Below are 8908 nucleotides of genomic sequence, written 5' to 3'. Positions count from 1 at the left end.
TCTGGTGAAACACTGCACAAAAATGTTATAGACGGTCACTTTGGTGTCGCCCCTCTGCCGTGCCACCTGATATGGCACACCCCATTGCCGCTCCCTGCTAGTGATGCCAGTGCTCTCTGGCCTTGGGTGCCCACCCCAGTCCAGCACTTCCCGGCCTTCCATCCCCTGGGACAGTTGGGTGGGGAAGGGGCGTGGGCTCTGTGTCCATTCGCTCCTGCTTCTGGAGGCTTCCACCAGAGAATCTCCGCCCCCCAGGGCTGTTGGCCAGTTGGGTGGGTTTAATGAGGTGAGTCATGGATGCTGTAGGACCTAGTCAATGGCTGTTCATCTGCCCACCCTTCCTCTGACATGACAGTACGAGTCTGATTCTGCCCGCTTTGTCCCGCCACATGGGATGCCCGGCCACATGGCCATTTGGCCTTGAGCGGCTCCAAGGCCGTTAGGCTGCGGCAGGTGTTGCACCTGACTGAGTCAAGGTGGCGGTGGTGGAGCGGGTGCACCTGGTGACACGTCAGGTGGAGGAGACAGGACCAAGAGCCCTGCTGCCCTGGTCTGAGCGGGCCTGAAGGAGGCAGCACAGCTCAGTGTCAGAGGAGGGGCGGGTGCGGGCTCAGCCCTGCCTTGGAGCTGAGGGAGGGGCACAGGTTGGTATGACTGGTAGAGAGGGATTAAAATAGATGCCATGCAGCGTAATTCGTGTCATTGAATTGTACACACGAAGATGATTAAAACAGCAAACATTTGATTCCGTATGTTCACGGTTTAAAAAGTCGCACAGAACTTTGAGTCTGGAGATGGGCTTAGGGGCTCTGCAGGCTGAGGGCAGTGGCCTGGGATGTGGCACAGTGGCGAGGGGTGTGAGCTCAGTGGGCATTCCCACGGGGTTTCTTGAGCAAGGAGTCCAGCCTCTCTGACCCTCAGTTCCCCCAGCTGAGAAATGGAGATGGCGTTTGGACACACAGACAATGCCCCCGCTCGGCCAGTGCTCTCTGCGTGCACGCTGGCCTGCTTAACACCCGCTCTCCACCCACAGCCTCCGAGGCAGCTCCCGGTGGCACCGGCGACATGGCGGACACCCCCAGGGACGCCGGGCTCAAGCAGGCCCCCGCACCACGGAACGAGAAGGCGTCGGTGGACTTCGGCTATGTGGGCATCGACTCCATCCTAGAGCAGATGAGGAGGAAAGCTATGAAGCAGGGCTTTGAGTTCAACATCATGGTGGTCGGTGAGTCCCTGCCCGTCCCCCCCAGCCACTCCCCACCCCAGGGCACAGGCCACGTGCTCATGGGTGAGTCACCCATGCTCCAGGCTCCGTCTCCCCTGCCATAAAACCGGTGACAGCCTGGCCTACAGGACACGTTGTGTGTGACGTTGTGTTCCTGGCTTCTATCAGCTCCTCAGAGGGTCTCAACCCCCCACATTGAGAGGCCCTGAGCACTTTCTGGTAAGCACACTGCCGGCCCAGAGCAGCACTAGGTAAACGTGGCGTGCGGTCAGAGCGTGCCATCACCACCCACTTCAGCCCCCCAGCCTCTCCCTCTCTCGAACCCCAGTGGGGCTGACCCCATGCCTCAGGCCTGACTGGAATCTTCCAAGCAGCTGGGCCACCTGGCTGTGAACAGTGACCCCGGCCCTGAGAGGTGGCCTCCAGTGCAGCAGTACGGGGGTGCCTGTGCCTGGTCCCCAGGGGAGGCCAGTGGCCAGCCCAGCCAGGCAGAGTGCAGGGCCAGGCTGGGGGACCGGCGGGTCACTCTTGTTTCCAAAGCCCTTGGAGGCCCATTGACTAGTCCTCCCAGCCACCCTGTGAGAAGGGCTCCTGTTTGCAGGAACGAGTGAGGCCTAGAGGGGGTGTGGCTCCAGAGAGATCACTCGGGCCACAGGGTACGTGGGACCCACAGTCCTCTTCTCTGAACCTCAGCTTCGGTTCCCCTCCCAGCTTCTCGCTGGCCCTAATCTGATTATCACTCCCGGCCCAGACTGTACCACCGGGCCATGCACAGGAGGCCTGCTTTCACAGTGGGCAGAGGGGAGCTTCTCGGAGGCTTGCAGTGTGGGGGGAGGCACAACCCTTTCCTGCCCTCTCGGGGCTGGGGTGCAGGGCTCCGGACCTCCAGCAGGGTTGGGAGCCTCAGGGAGAGGCTGCTCTGACTATCAAGACAGAGAGGTGGGAGGGGCCTGGCACAGGGGAGTCAGAGTCCCTCCATTGCCCCCCAGCCACTTGCCTTGTCCCCCAGGATGGGTGTAGGTCCCCTGGAGGCGGCTGGTCCCTTCCTTCTGGGGCTCTGGAGGCCTGTCCACCTGTCCAGGCCTGTCTTTCTCTCCACATGTGCCCTAGTTAGCTGGGGCTGCTTTAACAGAGACCACAGTGGCTGGTTTTAAAGACCAGGAACTTATTTTCTCACCACTCGGGAGGCTAGATGACGAATCCAGGATGTCAGCTGGAGGGAGACATGCTTTCTTGTCTCCCCAGCTTCTCGTGGCCTCGGAGTCCAGGCTGGTGTGGTTCCACCACCTCCGTCTTCCCAGTACCTGCCCCACCACCACCTCTGTGTCTGTGCTGTCATTGGGTGCTGCGAGTCCATTCCGACCCCTGGCCACCCCTTGTGGCAGAGTCGACTTGCCCCATAGGGTTCCCTAGGCTGCCATCTTTATTTTGAATAATACTCTACTGTGTTTTCCGTGAAGGTGTATGCATGGTTTAGGTTTCCATTCAACAATCGCTACATGGGTTGTGCAGGGACGTCGGTCACATTCTGCACAAGGCGTGAGGGGTCTCAGTATTTCTTCTCTGGTCCTAGTTGAGGGACGACGCTCCATGGGGCGGATCGACACAGTGGCTGCACTGAGGGGCTCCCCAATAGTGGGGACTGTGAAGCTGGCACAGAACCGGGCAGGGCTCCGTCCTGCTGCTCGGGGGTCGCTGTGATCGAGCCAACTCCACGGCACCCAACGACGACAGCTTCCCTCCCCCTCACGGTCCCATCTTCGTGTTAGAGTAATTGCTGACTGTTCGGTCTCACAGGTGGTGGTTTTAAAGAAGCACGGTGCTCGCGAGCCTTCGTCTATTCTCTCAGCCAGTCTGTTGTTTAGCTAAAAAGTGATGTCAGGGGCTAGTTTTAGTTCAAAGTTTAAAGAGTATCTTAGGGCAACAGTCCCAAGGAGTCCTCTAGTCTCAACGGGCCCAACAAGCTGTTTTTTATTTGTTTTAGGAATTTGAGGTTCTGTTCCACAATGTCCCCCGCTTCTGTCCATCTGTCATGGCCCTTAACTTGAATTGGTAGTGGTAGCTGGGCACCATCTGGTTCTTCTGGAACTGAAGAACAAAGCAACCCGGTAAAATTTGGGGGCTCTTAAAAAGAGCCAAGAAGCCACAGGCTTGGGGTGCGGGCCCCGATTAGGCACTGTCATTTCCCTTCCACCTGCTATAGCGGGGAATGTGCTGGCGCCAAGGGCACCTGCTCAGAGGTCCACAGTCCCCAGGTGGAATCCTAGGTTTGTCTCCACTAAGCTTGTGGTGGTCGCCCTGTCTCTTCCCCTCTGCCAGCCTCAGCTTCCTCATCCATTAAATGGGATAGTCCTGACCTCAGAGGGCCAGTAGGGCCAGTGATGTGTGCGAGCCCTGCTGTAGCCCTTGACCCAAGACTACACTCAAGAAACACTTCCTTGAAGTGGAATGTGAGGCGAGTTGTCTCCATGAACACCTCCTTTGCCACTGAGCCCAGCTACCATTACTGTTACTGAACATTTTGATCAAAATTTTATAAATGAATCCTGATCAAAAGAGGGGAAATGTGGAACAGAATTACAAATTTTCATGGATTCCAGACTTTCTGGAGCTATTGATGAACCCCAGAAACACTTGCCCTGAGATAATCTTTAAGCTGTAAGCCAAGAATATCCCTTTATGGCTTTAGACTAAGCAATACCAAACAAACAAGCAAACAAACATGTTGCCATCAAGTGGCTTCTGACCCACAGCGCCCCTAGAGGTCAGAGCGGAACTGCCCCAGGGGGTTTCCAAGGCTGTCATCACCGACACTGACTGCCTCATTTGTCTGACATGGGGTGGCTGGTGGGTTCAAACTGTGACCTTTTGGATAGTAGCCCAGTGCTTTAACCACTGTGCCACCAGCTCCTCCAAACCACACTGTGATCTAGTAGGTTAGCTTAACGAGTGAAGAGCGTCGGTCTTGAGTGCAGTGCTCTTTGAAGATGCAGCTCTACGGGATAAGTTGACCGTAGCAACTCGAAAGATTAAATAGGCATCTTAGGTGGCGTAGTGCCTAAGGCACTTGACTGCTGACCAGAAGACTGGTGGTTCAAACCCACCAGCCACTCCTCAGAAGGGAGATTAAGCAATCTACTTCCATAGTGATACCACCCCAGAAACCCAAGGAAGGATCGCTGTGAGTCGAATCGACTCAATGGCAGTGGGTTTGTTTCTTTTTTATTTTGAGGGCGCAGTGCCTTCATGTTAAGGGGGGAAGTACAGCACAGAAAAGGAGGGTAGGAACGGTTGCGCAACTGGAAGAAGGCCGTCAGCGTCACTGAATCCTACAAGTTGAGTTGACACACCTACAGTTGAGTTGGTGCACGATTGGCTGTGTACACTTTCAACAAACCTCCCAGCCTGAGGTTAGCCAGGACAAAGGACAGTGGGCAAAGAAGGAACGGACAGGGAGCTGAGTCCAGTATTTGTGACCCGGTCTTGGTCCCCAGGGGAGGTTGTTAGACCAGGACCCTGAGTCACATCTGAAGCACCGTCTCCAGAGAGCCCTGCCGACCCCTTTTTCTCTCCCCAGGGCAGAGCGGTCTGGGGAAATCCACCTTAATCAACACCCTCTTCAAATCCAAAATCAGCCGGAAGTCAGTGCAGCCCACCTCAGAAGAGCGCATCCCAAAAACGATCGAGATCAAGTCCATCACACACGGTGAATGACTGCGGTGGTGGGTGGTTCAGGGGCACCGGGAAAGGTGAGGGCTTGCGCCCTAGAAACGGGGTCAGGCACACTCAGGTCCTCTTCAGCTGGCACTCACCAGGACATCGCCCAGGCATCTTAGAGACTCTGGTAGGACTCCATGAAGTGTTGGGGCTGTTCTCCTTGACCCCAAGAGGGCCCTGTCACACTGAGCACCCTGACAGCTACTAAGTTTCCACCAAATACCCTGATGGGAGGCACTCTCAGGACATCACTAGAGTTGGGTCCCTGAGGTGGGGCCCCTGGAGGCTGGGCCCCTGATGGACTGGGCTGGTCACTTGGCCTGAAGGCCTCCTCCCAACAGACAGGTTACTCCCTCCCAGGAGTCTGAGTTCTGGTCTCCACTCTGAACTTGCTGGGGTCTGTGTTCTGTTCAGATATCGAGGAGAAGGGCGTCCGCATGAAGCTGACGGTGATCGACACCCCAGGGTTCGGGGACCACATCAACAACGAGAACTGGTGAGGACCCCTTGGGCTGTGGGCACCGTGTCTCCAGGTGAAAGAGTGCCCCGGGGGCTCCAGGGCAGCCCCTGGGAAAAGGGGCCCAGCCTGCCCCCAGCACTACATGTCCCAGGGGGTCCAGAAACTCTGGGCCAAAGTCTGGTTGCCCTGGAATCTTGTTCTCCCCGCCTCCCTTGAGATCAGAGGTCAGCGTGAGAGGTGGGTTTGGGGCTCTAGGATGAGGCTGTACGTTGAGAGGGTCTCCGAAGTTGGCTGTGGGTTGAGGGAAGACTGGTGGCAGTCTGTTGAGGAGCAGCAGATAAGCTGTCCCTGACCACTCGGCCCCCGGGGGACGGCCCCTCTGCGCAGCTGGCAGCCCATCATGAAGTTCATTAATGACCAGTACGAGAAGTACCTGCAGGAGGAGATCAACATTAACCGGAAGAAGCGCATCCCGGACACGCGCGTGCACTGCTGCCTCTACTTCATCCCCGCCACCGGCCACGCGTATGTGCAGCCCCGGGGCGGGGCCTGGGCGGGCCTCCACAGTGCCGCCCACCCGATCACAGGCGCACCCCCACAGTCCCCGCCCACCCAATCACAGTGCTGCCCCCACAGTCCCCGCCCACCTGACCATAGTCCCCGCCCACCTAATGGTGCTGCCCCCACAATCCCCACCCACCCGATCACAGGCCCACCCCCAGTTCCCGCCCACCTGAATCACAGCCCATCTACCCTGCAGCTGGGTCTGAGTGTCTGAGTCAAGCCTGTGGTCAGCAGCTGTTGAGTGGGTGACCTAGGTGGCTTTCACTGCCTGTGTCCCTGCTCCGCACAGCCAGCCTGGCTGACCCGTGGCCTTGCTCTTGTTGGCATTGGAGCCATCCACTAGCCCCCTGTGGTCCCACCGAGGCACCTCCTCAGTCCACCCTGGGCCCTGAGCCATGACCCCGTTTCCCAGCCCTCGAGCTCCGTCTGACTTGGTGTCCTGTTCCAGCCTCAGGCCGCTGGACATCGAGTTCATGAAACGCCTGAGCAAGGTGGTCAACATCGTCCCGGTCATTGCCAAGGCCGACACGCTGACCCTGGAGGAAAGGGTCTACTTCAAGCAGCGGGTAGGACCCCTGAGGCAGCCATGACAGGCCTGCTGTGGTCACCCAAGGCCAGGCAGCCACAGAGCCTTGGGACGTGCCCTCAGGCTGGGGGCTCCATGGCTGCACCCTGCTCTCAGGTGGGGGGCTCTCGAGGGCTTCAGAGCAGCCGGCCAGAAGGAAGGCATGTCTCCCCAGGGTGCATCCTGCCTCTAGGGGCACAGTGGGTAAAGGTTTTCATTAGGAATTCCTGGGTTTCATCAGATGGAAGAGGGTCCACAGGGACTGTCCCTGCTTCAGAGACCAAGTGGCTGCCTCCTCATAACAGGGTGCATGCCAGAACCCCTGGGAACCTTGATAATTGGGGTGCCGGGGCTCCCCGAGGCCTCCTCCTTGATGAGTGGGAGGTGGCCGTCAATCTTCTGCAAGCCACGCGGGTCTTGCTGACCCTCTGTCCCCAGGCCGGGTGTCAAGGATCTTCCCGTATGCTAAGGGAAGGGTGGTTCACCTCGCAGTGTGTTTGCTGGAGGAAGAGGACTGAGAAGGTCCCAGAAACTGCTCTGGAACCAGTTGACATTGAGTCGATTCTGACCCCATGCGTTAGAACAGAGCTCTGCTCTGCGGGGTTTCCAGGGGCTGATCTTTCAACATGGGCTGTCAGGCGTTTCTTCCAAGGCTCTTGGATGAACTAGAAGCCCCAGCCTTTGGTTAGCAGTGGAGCATGTTAACCGTTTGCATCACTCAAGGGGCAAAAATGACATCTCATGGGGACACTCTGCCTTGGACATCATGAAGTTGGGGTGCAGCCATGCCTACAGAGGGGGCTGCTGGGGGACCACAGGGACTCTTGGGGAACAGGGCTGAGAGAAGATTTCTAGGTGGAGTTTCTGGGGTTTGGGATGAGCTGGAGAGGAAGAACGGGGACCCTTGGGACGATGACCAGGGCCTCCAGAGCTGCAGGGCTCCCTAGCAGGAGGCAGCAGCTGCCTGGGCTTCCCTGGGGGGGCACAGGAGGTGGGGACTATCAGGGTCACCCGCCCCAGACCCTGCCTTGGCCTCAAGCCTGGGACAGCGCGCATTGTGGCCATCTTGGCAGCAGGAGGAGGCCCAGTGGGCAGTGACCTCACTGCAAGGGTGGGACTCCCATCTCCTCCTTCCTGCCCCCCAGATCACGGCAGACCTGCTGTCCAACGGCATTGATGTGTACCCCCAGAAAGAGTTCGATGAGGACTCCGAGGACCGCCTGGTGAACGAGAAATTCCGCGTGCGTGCTCCTGACAGGGCCTGCCCCCCAAGCCTCACAGACCCTCGTTCCTATTCGCGGGCACAGGGGGAGGGGCCTCCTATCCTGTCCAGTCGCTGCTTAGGGACGCAGAGCCCAGAGCGTGTCCCCTGGCTGGGGAGGGGCACAGCCCAGGTGTCTACCTGCCCCTCTCCCACCAGGCCCCTGGCTTCCAGACATCAGTTCTGGGGCCCTAGGCTAGAGCTGCTCCCCAAGAGCCTAGGGGATGGCCTGGCCTCTCCCCGAGTGACCACACCCTGCCGTTCCCAGGAGATGATCCCGTTTGCCGTGGTGGGCAGCGACCACGAGTACCAGGTCAACGGGAGGAGGATCCTGGGAAGGAAGACCAAGTGGGGCACCATCGAAGGTACTCGGGGTGGGGCGGGGCGGGGCGGGGCGTCACTGGAGGTGCTCTGCCCAAGGATGCTCCTCATTGGCTGGGGGGAGAGGGGGCGGAGCTTCCTGTAGCCACCTTAACATACTACCGAGTGGCTGGAAACGAGAAAGACTTACTCTCCCCCAGCTCTGGAGGCCACAAGTCCTAAATTAAGTGTTGGACGGCTGGCTTCTAATGGGGGCTCGAGGAGTCTGTTCGGTGCTTCCTGCCCAGTGTCTGGGGGCTGCCCGCTACCCTTCCCTTATATAAGGCTGCATCTCTCCCATCTCTGTCATCACATGGCTGTCCCTCCGTCAGCCTCCTCTTGCAAGGACACCTGTAACTGGATTTGTTGGTGGTATAACGGTTAAGCCCTTGACTGCTAACGGAAGGGTTGGCAGCTGGAACTCACACATTGACCCCTTTGGGAGAAAGACCTGGCTGTCTGTTCCCATAAAGGTTAGAGCCTAGGAAAGCCTACTGTGTCACATGGGGTCGCTCTGAGACTTGACACAGCAACAGCATAGTTGGACTTTGAGCCTGGAAGCATCTCGTCTTGGGACCCTCCATACTCTGCAAAGACCTTTTCCCAAACAAGGCCCCACGCACAGGTACTGGGAGAAGTGCGCATGTCTTTCTGGAGAACACCGTTCAACCCTAGACAGGTGGTAACACCCAGGTGGGATGGGCCTGGGTGTGTCTGCCCTTCCTCTCTCTGTTCCTCCCCCCACTTTTGCATAAC

General features: G+C 58.1%; 1 protein-coding gene across 1 annotated transcript in view; it reads left to right on the top strand.

Annotated features, from left to right (window-relative positions):
- The window catches only part of TNRC6C (trinucleotide repeat containing adaptor 6C), a 592582-nt gene that overhangs the window by 79047 nt on the left and 504627 nt on the right, over positions 1-8908 (top strand). The gene's annotated exons all lie outside the window — the stretch shown is intronic.

The sequence above is a fragment of the Orycteropus afer genome, unplaced genomic scaffold, assembly GCF_000298275.1.
Source record: "Orycteropus afer afer isolate SDZICR_OR568_19922 unplaced genomic scaffold, OryAfe1.0 scaffold00018, whole genome shotgun sequence".
Taxonomy (NCBI): domain Eukaryota; kingdom Metazoa; phylum Chordata; class Mammalia; order Tubulidentata; family Orycteropodidae; genus Orycteropus; species Orycteropus afer.
Note: the sequence above shows the minus strand (reverse complement) of the source record. Positions and strands in the feature narration are given on the sequence as shown.